Source organism: Urocitellus parryii, unplaced genomic scaffold, assembly GCF_045843805.1.
Source record: "Urocitellus parryii isolate mUroPar1 unplaced genomic scaffold, mUroPar1.hap1 Scaffold_40, whole genome shotgun sequence".
Classification (NCBI taxonomy): Eukaryota; Metazoa; Chordata; class Mammalia; order Rodentia; family Sciuridae; genus Urocitellus; species Urocitellus parryii.
This window is the reverse complement of record NW_027553586.1, coordinates 6,982,534-7,000,634: the sequence shown is the minus strand read 5'-3', so window position 1 is coordinate 7,000,634 and position 18,101 is coordinate 6,982,534. Positions and strand designations below refer to the sequence as shown.

General features: G+C 32.2%; 1 long non-coding RNA gene across 1 annotated transcript; it reads right to left on the bottom strand.

Moving 5' to 3' along the window:
- Positions 1-9,428: 9,428 nt before the first annotated feature.
- On the bottom strand, positions 9,429-18,094 carry LOC144252283 (uncharacterized). The gene is made up of 3 exons (XR_013342956.1): positions 18,012-18,094; positions 16,208-16,257; positions 9,429-9,925 (listed from the first exon to the last, which is right to left on the bottom strand). It is a non-coding gene; the product is annotated as an uncharacterized LOC144252283 (long non-coding RNA).
- Positions 18,095-18,101: the final 7 nt, after the last annotated feature.

Sequence of the window (18,101 nt, the reverse complement as noted above, 5' to 3'; positions counted from 1 at the left end):
GGCATGCACTACGGTGCCAGGCTCCACAACCTTTTTATCCACTGTATGCTAACTATCGAGGCAGTCATCTCATTTGAAAATGTGTTTGTGTTCCATAAGAATTATCTTTCTTGGGCTGGGGATGTGGCTCAAGCACAATTCACAATAACTGAACTATGAAGCCAATCTAGATGCTCTTCAGTGGATGAATGGGTAAAAGAAATGTGTCACGTATACACAATGGAATTTTACTCATCAATAAAAGAGAATAAAATCATGGCATTTGCAGGTAAATGGATGGCATTGGAGAACATAATGCTAAGTGAAGTTAGCAAATCCCAAAACAACAAATGCTGAATATTCTCTCTGATATAAGGAGGCTAACTGATAGAGGGGTAGGGATGGGAAACATGGGAGGAATAGATGAAATCTAGATAGGGCAGAGGGGTGGGAGGAAAAAGAAGGGTAAGGGGACTAGCAAGGATGTTGGAATGTGATAGACATTATCCAAAGTAAATATATGAAGACACGAATTGGTGTCAACATAATTTATATACAACCAGAGATATGAAAATATGTGCTGTATATGTGTCATAAAAATTGTAATGCATTCTGCTGTCATTAATTTTTTAAAAAATCAATTTAAAAAACACTGGCAAAAAAGAAACAGAAAATGCAAAAAATAAAAATGAAAGAAAGAAAAAAAGAAATGAGAGAGTATATGCTAAAAACCAAAACCAAAACTAACAATAAAACCCCAGAATGCTTCCAGTAATCATACTGTAGAAGTATTGCAATTTTATTCTTTGACTGATATGTATTATGGGACAAAAGAAATGAGCATTTATGAGACATGAAAATTAAATTATTCCCTCTATGCTTCCAAACCAGAGTTATCAATATGGAAGAAACAGTATGCAAAAAAAATAAAGATGATAAATAGAAGCTCTACTCTCAATTAAGTATCAATATACACATGGAAGTATAAAGTTCATAAGCATGTATGTATATACACACATAAAATATATACGCACATATAAAGACACGATAAATATGTAAAATATATACATATATACATATAAAGATATAATAAGTAAATACTTATATATACACATATTAAAGTATATCCTCAAATCCTCCCATCCCCCTCCAGTCTCTCCCAGGTCCAGTGGAACTGAGGGGTCCCTGAGTGCTGAAAGAAGGATGTAGTAATCACTGTGACCCAGCATGCCTGGTGCAGTCAGCCAATGACAGCACCTCCTAGCACCCTGGTGAGTGGTGCTGGTAGGTGGGTGAGAGGCCATAGGTCAGAATGGCCACTCCCCCCTGTAGACCTATGCTCCACTTCCAGTGGCTGAGAAAGTGAGTGTTGCATTTGTTAAAAATAATGTGTCTCTGGGCATTGGTCCCTAGATCCTCCCTCATACCATGGCAGGTGAACTGGTGCTTGTCTTGTATCTTCCTCTGATGTGGCTGGGACAGGAAGCTCCTTGCTTGCCTGCACAGGGTGAGTCAGAGTGCTGTCCGTCCACCCGTCTGTGACATGGGCAGATTACTGGAGAGAGACCAGGATGCAATATTTCTCTTTGTGTATTTATATAATCTAATATAGAAGAGTATTTTAAAGCCACAATTAAATATCAAACTTTTTTCACTAAAATATATTTCTTCTTATACACATCAAATTTTGTCTCTTGTTATTATTATCCCATAGATTTCTTGTGTGCTATATAAGCATTATGAACCTTCGTAGATTATTTTCACTTATATATCTTTTGCTAGTATATGCAAACAATTCATGCTAAGGTTTTATTAACATTGAAGTGAATTATATCTGATCAATATATTAGTTTTCTTTGGGGATGCACTTAAGTAATTTTAAATGATACAGAAAATTAAACTCACACTGCCCTTAACATAACACTTTCTCTTCTGTTATTTAGTAAAAATGGATCACAAAACTGTTAAATTTGTGCTGTTCTGCTGACAGTAAAACTTAATGAATGCCTGTATGCTATCAAGTGCAAGTTAAAAGAGTAGAGCTAAAGAAATTTTTTTATTGTATGTGAAATGTGAGTATTTTAGAAAGCGAATTGGCTAAAAGCAATTTAATGAGGTACCTTCTAAATTGAGGTGATAAGAAGGCTTTGTAGTGCCGCAGTCCGGCTGGGTAAAATAACCGGGAGGTGATAAACAACTTGAAGGTTGAAGCGGGAACTGCTTTATTGAGGAGAAACTCAGAGGAAACTGAGCACGAACTCAAGGTAGTGGGTACCCAAGGTAGCAGGCACCACTTTATTGCGGAACAGCAGAGGTATATATACCTAACTGATTACACACAGCTTGACTCAATTAGCATTATCTAGATACAGCAGTCAGCCAATAAGGAATCCTTATCATCTTAATGGCTCAGTGGCCTTGCCTCACAAACCACTCCTCCTGGCAAACTGCCAGATGCCATCTTGACTTGATTTGTGGTCCCCAACATTGTAGAAGTTGTGAGAAAGCAACTTAGATGTTCCTGATGATGTCTAAGAGGCCTGGGTGCCTAGAATCAATCTAAATCTGAAACTACTTCAAGGATATTGAATAGGAACACTGTGTCCTGTAACATTTTTGTATTTATCTTTGCTTGTTGATCTGCAATCACTCTTAAGACATTAACTATTTATTGTACTGTTCCATTTAAAGAGTCAGAGAATGAAGACATAAATCTCCAAAGACCAAAGTGATGTTCCTGAACAGGAAGTTTCTCTATGTGTCCTATATCCATGACTACTTTTTAATTTTTCATTATATTTCAACTATAATTGGAAAAACTCTCATATTACTTTCAGGTCTATATTCATTAAGTTTTGACTTATCTTTTGAATGTCCCAACTTCAAGAGATAAGTCAAAACTAATAAAAATAATTTATTATTTACCAAAGACATATTTAGCCTAAACTTCTACGATAAATATGTATTTGGTAAATAATAAATTAAAACACCTCATTATGTATAAAGCCATAAATAACTTTCTGCATCATTTATTATTTACTACCAGCAAGACATCTGTTAAGAGTTTACACACATTATCTAATTTAACCCCTATGGTTCCTAATAGGCTCCATTTAAAGATGCTCAAAGATCCCTGACTTTTCCAAGTTTTGAAATATTAATGGAGAAAATGGGCATTTTAACCCAGTTCTTCTCAGGCTGAAAACCAAATATATTATTGTTTAAAATATTAAATACAAAATCATAACTGTGTGAAAAATTTAATGAGACAATTTTTAATTTTACATTGAATTGGCTTTATGTAGAAAAGGCTAACCTAAGAAAAGGTAATGAGAGATTTGACTGCAAAATTATTTTAAATGACTTCACAAAAAAAGAATCCATAAATTGCAGTTAAAATTAGTATTATATCTATCAAATAGTAAAAATTTACATGAAAAAGTGATATTATCAATTGAAAAAAAAATAATGCTTGTACAATTAGGAAGAGACAGGGCACATACCTTACTAAATAAGAAATACAGAGGCAGCATTAACATATAAGAAATGCTGAAATACATACTAAATAATATGTAAAATTTTTAAGGTGAAAAATCATTTTAGAATTTGGAGATGGGCAAGATTTTTCTAAAAAATCTAAAAATATTTGTAAAAGAAAAAAATTGCTTTGAAAGAAAGAAAAGGGAATTCCAGGTTTTAAATATGTTGAAAGGAAGAGAGAAAAAAAGGAAAAGGAAGAGTAATCAATATGAAAATCACTCAAATCAGTCAATGCAATGAAAAACCAAAAAAAAAAAAAACCAAATAAAAAACACCAATGTGCAACAGAATGATCAAATTTACTGGATTTAAAGTCCACTACTTATGGTGAAAAAAGATAAATTTATTACCACCATATATTACAAAGGTAATATATTACCTTAGATTAGAAAAATGAAGAACAGTGTTATTTTATTAGATAATTAACAACTTATGCAAATGCCTGGAATTTTATTGAGTTTGAAGCTGAGAATTAAACCAAGTGTCACAAAGAGATTAATAGATTATCTCTTAGTGATAACATTTTTTTAAAATTTTTTGCCTACTAAGAGTTGTTTCAGAGTAATGTCTTTATTGTTTCCACAATTAAATAGCTGAAAACAACTGTGTTGTAAAAGATGGAGGACAATGGGAAAAGTTTAAGCTGCATTTGGACTAATCAAAGAGCAAATTAATGTATTTTCTGATTTTAAAAAATACTAAAAAATATGAACACCTTTTAGCTCATGAATATTCTTCCAAAATATAACAAGTATCATATATATATGTATATGTATATGTATATATACCTATATACATTATATATATACATATATATATATATATATATATATATATATATATAACTACTTATATATGAAGATTACTGTGACATTTTTATAGCATCTGAAAATTGGGTGTAGATTCTACAAGTCTATATAAAGGAATGGATTTAATTTTAGCATATCCATTATGTGAAAAAAAAAATATTAACTTAAAATTATGATGCCAATTTATTTACTCTAATAATAGGTATAAAAAGGTAATAAAGTTGAAAAACACATGTTTGATCCTGGTTTTGAAAAATGCTAATCCAGTAGTAATGATTCATAAGATTATACAGAAAATATTAGCCATAATCAAGATAATTCTTTTTTATTTTACACTGAACTTTATGAACATAAAAAATTGACATCCTATTCCTAAAGTATTGTTAGATGTTTGACAATAGGTAGAAATAACACAAAATCAGAGAATGAGTACTAATGCTAAAATTTAAGCTACAACTTTATTTCCACCTATGTGAATAATGAAACACATTATTTTTAAGTGTTCCTCATTCTTTGGTCATTTGAAAATGAAAGGCTGTATATGAATATACTTTGAACATGAAATAATATTTATAAAATTACTTTTTTTCAGAATAAAGTTTTAGAACCCCTAAATTTTCTTATGCTTCATAAAAGCACTATTGTGGTTCTTACCAGACCAATAATAATAACACTAATAATAAAAAATTTTTCAAGGCTGAGATTTCCCTTTCATGCTTAGAAGATAAACAGACAATTGGCACCAAATTATAGATTTGGGACAAACAAAACCTTGATCCGTCAGTACAAGTAGAGAAAGTGAAGCTCAAGTGCTACAAAAGGATTTGATAGTACAACAGTTTGTTTCTTTGTTTGTTTTGGTACCAGTGATTGAACTCAGAGGCCCTGGACTACTGAGCCACATCCCAGCTCTATTTTGCATTTTTTAGATATTTTTTAGTTGTTGATGGACCTTTATTTATTATTTATTTATATGTGGTGCTGAGAATAAAACACAGGGCCTCACACATGCTAGGCAAACACTATATTATGAGCCACAACCCCAGCCCTCATATTTTGTATTCTTATTTAGAGATGGTCTCACTGAGTTGCCTAGCGCCTTGCTGTTGCTAAGGCTGGCTTTGAACTCATGAGCCTCTAAGCCACTGGGATTACAGTTGTGCACCACCGTGCCTGGCTAATAGCACAACACTTTATTAAAGCAGAAGCATCTTCTGTGAATTTATTGGACAGCTTCTGCTAACACCCTTTCAAGTGCAATCATGGGTTTCTTTCATTCTAACTGATGACTGATTCCTTTCTCTTCTTCTGTCCAGATAACTTTAAGCTCCTCATCTTTATTGAATCTAACTTAGAAAACAAATGTGTTGTATTCTAACATCAAATATGAAACACATTTTGTAATAGAATATTGTTGTCTTTGATTTTCCATATTATATCCCTAAAATCACAGACACTTCGAAAAGACATTACATTGTGTTTTATGAACATTCCAAATAATAAGTAGCTAAGATAAATATTTTCTGAACTCTGAATGTTAAAATCTGGTACTTCTTTATATTCTCATATTCTAAAATAGCTACTATTACTTCTTTGTATTTTCATATTCTAAAATAGCTAATATGATGGGCATAGGTGTTCAAACTGGAGAGATTGAGTAGGGGTTGAAAATTGTTCGCCTTGGTTTCTTCTACTTTAATTATCATTTCTAGTTGAGTTCCCCTTTATTTTATGTTGGAATACTATAATAATATTCTGACTCTCCTGTGTGTGTGTGTGTGTGTGTGTGTGTGTATTTTTCAATTTACTCTTTAAGCTCATATGTCTGATATCAGCACCTCCCTATATAAGCACCGTAACTGTTCCCAGTAAAAAGCAAAAGCAGACACACTTTAAATTTTGCATCTACAATTTACCCCTTTCCCTCAAATGTTACTTTCAATACATCATCATTTTGTTGTTAACAAGTTAAATATTCTCCAATTCTCCTTCTTCTATCCTCTTTGTTATTACCACAAATCAGTGTTCTGGGGTGGGAGACTCCCCTGAGAACATCTGAAAATGCCTAAAGATATTGAGATATTGTTATACTGGAGGTGAGGGAAATATTACTGACATCTAGTGAGTAGAAGCCTTGGTTGCTGATAAACTACTACATTTTTACAGCAAAACCCCCAACAGCACAGAATTCTGAAATGCAGAACCATCATAATGCTGAGGTCCAGAAACTGCCTGAGATCAAGACATCATTAACTGGTAAGTAGATACCTGAAACAACAGGATGAATGAATGATCTCTCACTGTTGCTCTGGCTCCCATCCAAGACAAATTTCCACACTATAGCAGAGCCAGTCTGTCCAAAATGTAAAAAGAGCCTGTATTTTATACTTAAAACTTCAATTACTTAGTACAAGGGATGGAAGGCATTATAAAATTCTTCATAAATTATTTCCTCATTAACTCTTTAGTTTCTTCCCACCTCCCTTTTTCTTTCTTTACCAAACTTCAGCGCTACTGAAGAGTTTTCTATTATTTAAACGTTCATCTTCTCTCTCTGTTGTCTGATTTCTGACATTTTGATATGCTGAAGCTTCTGCATGATTGCTATGACACTCAATTGATAGGACTTGTTCCCTTTGGACATAGGTCCCCCTCTGAGGAAAAAATAGAATATAATCAGGAAAATGCAAATAACCACTGCATCACTGTAATTTCTGAGAGAGATTATTAGACTATTTTGGAAAATTAATTTAGTACATTTTATAATTGAGTTGGATTCTAAAAAACAAACACCCACCTCAGTTTGTTATTTTTGCCATTTTAACACACAATAAAATACTTCTGAGACAAAGTTTTTCTCCTGATTTGTTTTGGCACTGGAACCTGGAGTCATCCCCCAGGACAGAGTGGCTAAGGAAGATGGACTTCCCTTCATTTTCAGATGCCCCAGTTGTGTGAGCATTAAATATTATTCCATCTACTTAATAGCCAGGAAGTCACAAAATAATTGAGAAAAAATAGCAGGTTTTGAGACAGTGAGGAATTTTTCCTGCTTATACTTTAAGAAAGGCAAATCAATATGAACAAAATTTATAGTGATGTTAATTGGCTTAGGTAAGGTAGGGGATAGCCATTTGAACAAGTCACTGACATATGAAATGTTACCTTTTGGAATTTTAAGCAATTTTATGACAAAGGAAACTGATTTTGCCAATCTGAGAGACAGTGGAGACTTTTTCTCTTTGAATAAAATCATCCTATTGACTTAGATAGATCTCAAATTTTTGTATCATGCTGCTTGATTTTGCAAATGCCACTGTCCAATTTCCCTTAGATTTTTTAAAGTTCTCCTGTGTAATATGTTGGAGTAGTTTCTTGGCCTGATGCGCCCAATTTCCCCTTTGTGACACAGTGAAAAAAAGGATACTGGTAATAGACATCAATAAGTTCCATTCCAATTTTAAAGAATTAGCATTTACATATTTAGCTTTCAAAAAATAAAAATCAAACAAATGTTATTCCTCATAAAAGACTTGTGACACAAAATATTTAATTTTTATATTTTTGCTGTTTCCTTCACTTATCCACAATAACATACTCTTTTTTAGAGTGGAAGAGATAAAAGCTTTTGTGTTGATGACATATTAAAGAGAGAAAGTGAAATGAGCTTAAGTTTGATTTAAAAAATGTATTTTTCAGAATATGTGTAAGTTCAATTTTTATAAGCATTAAAACCAAGCATTTCTAAGTGATCAAACTTAACTCTTAAATTTATTCCATAGGTAATAGCAGGCAATTAAAAACTACTCCCCACATCCACAGAAGCATTATTTTACACTTGATAAACACAAGTACCTTTGTTTCATTATCTATTAGAGGATAGAGAAATAGTAGGCCTGACAAAAATATATGTATATATAATATATATGTATAATAGATGGGCATATTTAAGTATGTAAATTGTATCTCTGCCTGTCTTAAAAATTGCTAATTAATAAAGTGAATGCCATTCTAATTTTATTCTGTTTAAGAGGTAATTTATTCAAGAATATTCAGAAATCATCTATCTAATGGAAGGTTAGATTTTATTAGCATAATCCAAAAGTAGCATTTATTACTGGGGAAAGTAAGTGGTGTGGGGCTTTCATTTGGGCTTTAAAGTTTATGTCCACCTGCACTGTAGAATTATTACAAGAAGTTCCTTGTCACAAAATATAGAATTAATATTATAGCTCTGAATATTGGATATAATACACAGTAACTAGAAACTTTAGATATATTTTCTATTTAGATTATTCTTTCATTCTTCCTTTTATATACTAGATGTTGATGATATAAAAAATGATACAATATAATACCAATCCTGAAAGAATTTGCATCATAATGGAGAAGATATCTATTTGTAAAAACAGACAAAGCACACTTAATATTATGATTAAAGCTTTTGAAAAAGTATATGGAAATTAGATTAATAAGCTCTCACTTCTATTAGGATGGGAAAGTAATGATGGTGCAGCAGAAATTCTTTGGGGCATGAAAAAAAGAGAATTCAATGTGGAACTTAAGGAGCTAGAGGCAATGGAGGCTATGTTGGCAAATGTTAAGCATAAATAGAGACAGAGAAGCAATAAAAATCAGAAGAGGTAGGAATTGTGTGAAGCGAAGGAATGATGTGAACAAGTATTAGTGGGGCTGAGTTTGTTCCTACAGGGAATTTGGAAGACTATTTGTGATCATGCTTGGAAGAGCTGGGGGACATATGAATAAATATTGAGTTTATTGCATAAATAATAGAATACTTTCTTACTTTTGTGGGTATGGCATGGTTAAATGTTTATTTTAGAAACTAATGCTTGTGAGAGGGGAGAATGGCACACTTGAGAGAGGCTCATGACAGGAAGAGTAACCAGGGGCAGGTCACTATTCTCTAGGCCAGAGATAAGAGAAAGGAGGGTTGTAAGCACTGGCAATAATGACAAAATGAGAACTTATTTAGAAAGCAGAATAAACAAAACATAATAGTAAGGATTTGATTTTTATTTGGTTTGTTGTAGCTAAAATCACAAAATTTAGAGATTTAAAATTGCCTATAGTTATGTCTCAATTATGGTAAAAACTGCATTAAAATAATTGAATACTTGGTGTGTCACAGCAACTCATGTGGTGGGAACAGCAGCAGTGGCCAGGCAGCACAGTTTCAGAAGGTTCCTGAGAGCCACTGCCTGCAGCACCTGCATGAGCCTTGTGCTCTCAGCCAGGAAGCTCCAGAGGAAGGTCAGCTCTGAAGAAAGTGAGGCTAAGAAGAAGCCTAAGAGGAGGTCTTCCAGGCTGTCTTCTCCGACTGCTGCTGCCAAGGCAGATGCCAAAACCAGAAAGGTTTTCTTTCATAGTCAGCAAATGGAAATAGTGATGTGAATGAATAACTGTGATATGAGGTAATAAATGCAGTTTTGCAAATATTTCCAAAATAGAACTGACGGGAAGCAGCAAGTCATCAAGGAGACTGTATAAAGTGTATGTTCACAAAAGGGAGATTTTATAAGGATCCCAAAGAGGAGTTGGATATTTCCAGATGGAGCAGAGTGAGACTGAGAGGTCTGTGAAAAGAAAATAGGATTTCAGGAGGTGCATCATCATCTGCCTAACTAGAAATATATTAGACAGTTAAGGGAACTGAAAGACTTTAATTTGATTGAAATGCACAATATAATTCTACAACAAAGGGAAAATAGGCAAAAGAGAAATTAGAGAGTACATTGCTTGGTCCTTTAAAAAGCAAAGACAAGAATAACATAGGGACATTTATATTTTAGAATAATCTCATTGGCTTTATTGCTGACGATGGGATAACAGATGTAAGACCTATGAATGAGGGGCTCAGAGTAGAGTTTACTATATTTTAGCAGAGAGATGATACAAATTTTAATGTCATTATCAGTTACCAGACAATGTTATTTAGAGTCAACAAAATATGATTACATAGAGAAGTAAATTGAGAAGTAAAGTTGATATATGTTTGATTTGATATATTTTGACCTGGAATTTATATATTTTAAAAAACCTTTTATAATTTACACTAAGTGTTTACTGTGCCTCTATAGATGAAATATTTGAAGGATTTACTGAGTCTGACAATTTTAGTGTTTTAGCCTCCTGATTCATTAATATAAAATGTTACATTTTAAGTAAGGGAAGTATTTTTTGTTTGAATTACTGCTGTCTAAAAAAGATATTTAAATGATTATATCAAACAAGAATTTATTATGTCTGTTTTTATTATTTAATTTTCCTTTTAATGTGTTATGGAAAACAAAAGTTTAATAATGGAAAATTACATTTATTTTACATAATTTTGGAATAATTTTTAGCTAAGTTATCTAAGGCAAAAAATAAAAAGTAAAGTTTTACAAAGCCAGATATGTGGTAGGAGGTGGGAGAACTAGAGGTGTGCAAAATTTGTGGTTAGAGACTGATCCTTCCCATCTCTTCCAGATGCTTCCCTTATTCTTAATATTTCTCAAAATTTGATATTGATACTCTCTTCTCACATTTTTCCGAAGAGGCAATTACATTACTTTCTATGATTGCAGAAAGTTATGATTACATTATATTAGATTTTGACACTAAATTACACAACTGGTGAGAAAGCCATGCTCTTCATTTGGTTTTTATTTTCATCACTAAGACAATACAAAGGTGACTCCCATTCTGTAGTCACAAGTTACTTCAATATTCCTAGTAAAACATAACAGAAACATATATATGTTTTATTTCATTAAGATCTCCTGAAGGGAGACAATTCTTTGTTGTATGCTAGAGCCTTTTTCCCCAAGTTTTGAAAAGCAAAATGTCTCCAGGTATTGTCAACTATCTCCTAGACTATGAATATGGGGAAGAGGCAAAAACTTCCGTGATCCAGATGCAAAAGAAACATTAAATGTTTAAAGATATTTCATCTTTTAAATTCTAATGAAATGCCCAAACAGAATTTTTTTTTTAAATTTAATTTTTATTTGTAGTTGGACACAATTAGAATTACTGTAATTATCAACTACTTCCTATAAGCAAATAGAAATGATAGCTAAATAATCTTTAAGTGAATAATATTAAATATCACAATTATGAAAAAAGTAAAGAATATGAGTTATTTAATATTTTCTTTCGAATTCCAACTCACTGTTTTGCCTGGAATTACACTACATTATGTTGAAGTAATTGGTAAACTATACTATTATGAGTGTAAATTTTACAAATATTGAAATTACTGCATTCTGAATAAAATCACAAACTCTTAAAATGGGATATTTAAAGAGGGGAAAATAGTAACTAATACAACTATCTAAAAAATTTATTATACTTTACTGGGCAGTCATAGTCATGGCATTCTGATAAATATTTTTTAAAACATTTTTTTGTAGTTGTAGATGGACAGAATGCATATATTTTATGTTTTTTTTTATATGGTGCTCAGGATCAAACCCAGTGCCTCACACATGTTAGGCAAGCATTCTGCCAGTAGCTTCAGCCCCAATCCCAGGCATTCTTTTTAAGTATCATTAAGTTTACACATATTTTTTGGAAGGGATTGAGTATTTGTTCATCTATGATCAACACTTTTAGGCTAATTTTCTGTTTTAACTCAAGTTTTAAAAAAAACCTGCTTTTATTCACATTAAAAACAAACTGCTTGATATGTACTCAATAATTAGATGATGAATTAAGATGTAATTTTTCCAATAAGTAGGATGTGGATGCACTGGAGCAAACACCAGCAAGAGTGAGGGCATGCTGCTAAACTGTCTCACCTACTTTTATCATGCTGTATCCACTTTAGGGATCCAATTTATGTGGTAAACAAAACTTTCAACAAATTCATTTCATCCTCACAATAATTATACAATGGGGAGATCAACTTAATCTTCATTTTACAACTTGGAAAACTGAAGAACAAAAATATCCCGTAACTTATATAAAGTGGCATGCCAATAGTGGCACAGCATGGATCTGAACAGTCTGGCTTCAGTAGCAGGATTTTTCCAACCTCAATAGACACACAATTCAGTTAGCAATCTTATTAAATTCAGATTCGGACTCAGTACTTCTGGTTAGGGGAAAACAACATTCTGATTTTTAACAATCACACCTGTGATACAGATGTTGCTAGTCTGAAGATCACCCTTTAATTAGCAAAGTTCTAATCTACACTGGACAATAGTGAGAGATATGGCAACCATCAGAAACACAGTTTATACTCAGAAAATTACTCTTATGTGCAAATTGCCAACTTCTGATTTAGAACTTATGCTACTTCTTTTTCTTTCTTTTAAAAAGGGAAGTTAAGGGCTGGGGATGTGGCTCAAGTGGTAGTGCGCTCGCCTGGCATGCATGCGCCCCGGTTCGATCCTCAGCACCACATACAAACAAAGATGTTGTGTCCGCCGATAACTAAAAAAATAAATATTAAAAAATTCTCTCTCTCTTTCTCTCTCTCTCTTTAAAAAAGGGAAGTTAACAAAATTTGCAAGTATTATAGTATTTACAAGTATTATAGTAGCTAATTTCAGGTTTTGATAGTCAACATATGATTAATATAAACTTGAAACTGTAATATCTACCCCCCATAAGGCCTTCCATTCATCCAAAAAGGATTTACAATTACTCTTAAATATCTTCTTTAACATAGATTCAGTCCAAACCCATTAATATTTAGGAGTACATGTTTGTACCCTCTATACAGGAAAAGAAATTCAAGGTTAACTTAGAAATCCAGCACCTTTCCAAACTTTTGCTGTTTACACAAGTGCTAACTCTAAGTGGAAAAGGAAGCACATCCTTTGATAAACAGAACGTAAATGTCAACACATTACTAAACAACTCTCGTCCATAACTTTCTGTAAAACAAAGGGATGTTCATAATAATTTCCCTTCATGCTCACTGGTGAATTGATTTTTATACCATAATCTAAAATATAGAATGTAAAAAGTATAAAAGTAAACCAAAAAACATATATTATTTCCCTGTGTTTAAAATGCATTGGCCCACAGGCCTTCAATACTTAAAACCTAAAATACCATCAAATCATTAGAAATTAAATCTTTATCAACCTTGTTTACTAAAAGAAAAAGAAGTATTCCTATTGACATATAATCAAACACTTTTAAAGTCATGCATTTAATTTGACAATGATATCTTTCAAAGGCCATCCTGGATGTGTATATTAGACCTAATTATGTAACTAAATAATAACTTATTAATTAAAACAAAAGATGGGATTTAAGACAAATCTCCCTAGTACAAGTAATTCTGGTTTTCCTGTATCTCATTCAACATTTTCCTGAATGTACGCAGATACACTTAACATTTCTTCCCTGAGGGATAATTAACTGCCACATACTTTGACAAGTTTACACACACACACACACACACACACACACACACACACACACCTTACCAAAAGCCATAATTAAATAATTGCACCTGGAAGTAGCAAGCATAAGGTTTCAAAGGTCTCATGCAATATTAACACACAAATTCTAAATATACTTATGACTGTGGAATCCCATTTTTAATTACAACATAAATTAACAAATCTAAATAATACAATTACCATAAAGCTAAAATTCTCATTTATGCAGCTATGAGTTAAAAGAAATATAATACCACAATCTATTGCATTTTCTGGCATGAAAGCAAAAACACAATACAAATGTAGGCTTTTCTATCAAAATTACAAGAACTAACCTTCTACCCAGAAGAATCCAAAGACACACAAAAGCATCTGCATTATTTTACATATGAGGTGTATGGAAAAAAGTCTCTCCCCAAAGTAGTAAGAAACAACTTCTAATTTCCTAAGAAACTTGTATTTTACATTTGTTTTTTTTTTCCTGAATCACTTACACAGCCACAAAGAAACTCAGATATTAAAGAACTAGAGAAGTTAAAAGATGTCCTTTTCAATAGCCAACAGTCACCAAAGACTGTGACAAAAGAAAATAGATATAAGTATTCCATGTTACTGTGCACAAGCAAGCCCAAAGTTTTACTGCTTCAATAGTTAAATCACTAAATGTTAAGCATTATTTCATGAACCTAAATGAAATCTGGTATATAAAGAGAAAAAAATATGCGATAAGTGAAACTTACTTTCTATTTCACAGAAATATTATTATTATTTTAGATTATTTTACTTCATCTAAAATAATCCTGTGACCTTGTGGAAACAGTCCTGGGTTAAACACTTAAAGTACATTCCTTTACCAAATGTACTAGTAAATTACTGCTCTGAAAGTATTCAATATGTCTACTATGTTCTCTAGATGTAAATTCATACACTGGTTTAAGCCATTTGCAGAAAATCAACAGAAATTATCAGAATATATTCTGAAAGTTAAGTGATTCTTCCACAGAGCAAATTTAACTTGACCTCCTAAATGGTACAGATTTGACACACCATTTAGAAGGGTAAAAGAAATACTGATTTACTTCTTCTCTAAAGCAATACTGTTCAACAAAATTATAATACAAGTTACACATGTAATTTTGAATTTTCTAGTAACTATGCGAAGATGATAAAAATAAAATTTTTAAAACACTTACTAAACATGCCAAATATTATTTCAAGATGTAAAAATCCAGTATGCATTTCACACTTACAGCATATCACATTTTCAACTAACCACAACAACCTGGTCCATAGTCAGAATGTGGCTAGTGGCTACACTATTGAGCAGTATACTTTTTAAGTAATATTTTGAGATCTGACATACCACTCTGTTTATAATTAGTTCACATTCATGTCTGCTTTTTAAACTGAAATGGCTGTGACTACAAATATAAGCAAAACTGTTAATTCACTGGATAAATCAGGATCAGATCCCCCTTATCTGGGAATCTGGTTAACACACACAATAAGTAGCAAATGGATTTTTCTTTATTATGTCTCAAGTAGACTTCAGAGATGGTGCTGATCAACATGAGCAAACACAATTTGTAGCAAAAACACAGGTTAAACACCAAAACATTTTTATATCAAATCATAACACTGCCTTAATTCTAGCATCCCTTCCCCTCTCATTCTTGAGCACATATTTCTATGCAATTTATTTATAATATTGCTCTCTAAATTTGATAAATTTTGTAAACCATACAGTCACCATTCAAAAATAAACAGAACACTATATAAGACACAAATGAAAAAAATCAACCAGCTACTTTTAATACAATTTGTCAACCAATCTTAAAGTCTGAGTTCCACTGAATTTGATTCTTCTCACAATTCCAATTAATTTACTTCTAAGAATTTTCCCAAGTCATTAGGATATTTGTTTAAAATGTAAATAATTCCAACAATGTGTTTTCTAGAAAATAACAACTACAACCATAGCTTAGCACATAAAATTTGTCCTTTAGGCAAGTTACTGAATAAATCAAACAAAAACAACTATACTCCTGTTTAATGCTTTCACATTTTGTAACACCATATTCAACAATTTCTAAATTTGGAAAATCAGTTCAGATTGCACTCAAACATTAACTTTAAAACTTAAAACCTTACAGGTTTCTACAAAATACTTGTGAATAAATGTATTCCACAGAAAAACAACAGAAAAATCAACACCACTCAAACAAATCTCAGCAAGAAGCACAAGATCAGTATATTCATAAGTACAGAATATATGATACATGCTAAACAGTGTTTTCCCCTAATTTAATTTAATTCACCTAGGAAATTTTTGTTTAAAGCACTTGCAAAGTTTTAAGGAAGCAAACATAGCTAGCTAGCCTCTTCTGCTGCACATACATACAAGGATAATACATTCATCTCCTCATATCATTCCACAATTTAGAAATCAAAATAACAAAATTTGTTTCTTACCTGTAGTTAGGAGAGGGTTAAGGGTTATTTCAGCTAGCTCCTTCTGAATTCTATTAGTGAAATGGGAACAGACAAAAAGGATTTGAGACAGTCTACAGAATAACCAGAAAATCAGAATGCCCTCTACCATCATGCAGGTAACTGCAAGGCTGGTTTTGCCTTCAGTAATGCTAACATGGCTGCTTCCTCTTTGTTCTCAGAGGCATAACCCAAACTCCTTAACAGAAAATTGCAGCTTTTTTCTCACTTGGTACTGTAAATAGGTAAGTCATTTACACCTGATTTGAGAAAGTCCTCCACTACTACTCAACAAAACAATGTAAAATCTATTTTAAAACTCTTTTTACCAAAGAAATTCTCTTTTCAAGCTTATATGCAAATGAGACAAAACAGAAGGAGGAAAAGCACTAGAATATTTTTGACAATGACTTCAATCCACTTTTACTGTGGTAAAAATTAGAAAGCTATTGCAAGAGCACATTAATAGTTTTGTCAATATTTTATCTGTTTAAAAAAAGTTTAAAATTTACAAATACCTTTACCAATGAAAAACTTCCAAGGACTATTTTAGCAATCTTACTTAACCATTTCTTTTCTCTGATCTTAGGTACAGCACCCAAATTTAAATTTCATACTCTTGGAGGAAAGAGGGCCTTAAGGTAAGGGGAAAAAGAGCATTTCTCTGATTTTCTTGAAATTTAAAATGTTTTCAAAAGTTGTTTAATGTTCTCTCCACAAGATTACAACATACTGAGAAGAATTTTAAATTATTTCAAAGACTGCTGCTATTCAATACAATATTCTCAAGTTCATTAGTGTTTGATTAATGGTGCAATGACTGTGAAAATGTATAGAAAAATAAGAACATGAATCACTATAAAATGCAATAATTGATCAGTTTTTATATTTCCTTTTTCTTTTAGTTGTGATCAATGAAAAACCACAAAACATCAACATTAGGTAATGCTATAGGTACACTTTATGTTTGATACAAGAGTTCTACTCAACACAACCACTATCACTGATGGAGTCCCATTGATGGATTTTTTTTGCCATAATAGAAAATAAAAGTCAGCAGGAAACAAATAATCTTTCACTTATAACCAACAAAATGTTTTTTTTTTCCTGCTGTTGATTTTCACTACTATGTCAAGAACATCCAGGAGTTTTAAAGATGTGCAAAGTTTTAACAGCAAAGTGACACCTGAGATTGTTAATGGCTACTTTTCCATTTTATTTGTTCTCACAAGAACAAACAGGGATAACTATAACTACAAAAAAATTATACCTATTATGCAGGATTTAAAGACTTGTTTGTAAAACTAAGCAAATTTAAAATCTGCTTTCAAAAAAAGCCAAGGCCTGACATTCAACATTTTTTAGCAAATATAAACTTTTTTGATCATTTCCTTTCATGAAAAGTGACATATTTCCTTTTATGAAGTTGCCACCACAGATGCCTGGACTGACACCCACATGGACACAAGCTAATTTCACTCAAGAGTATAACTCACAAAAGGAAACATCCCCAATGTACCATCTAATTCAGTTTCACAAATTTTCCTTGCCAACTCCTTAAACTGTCAGGATGAGAATTCAGTCTCTAGGATTCTTGCTGAAATTACCAAAGTACAGAATAAGTTTGCTTAGAAGCATAATTTTAGTGAGGATATTTTCATGCTCCCTAAAGGATGACAATTCATTCAAGTACAAATAAAATTGGTCATGAAGTATTTCTGGAGTATTGTTCTTGATGTAAAAATAAAAGCATCCAATTGCTTGAAAGACAACCTGACAATGTTACCTTTTAGCACTAGTGGATAACTTAGCAGTGGTTTTGCGAGAGAGTTTGGTGCTCTTCTTCCGCTGGGTGGCAGAAGGTTCTTTCTTCATT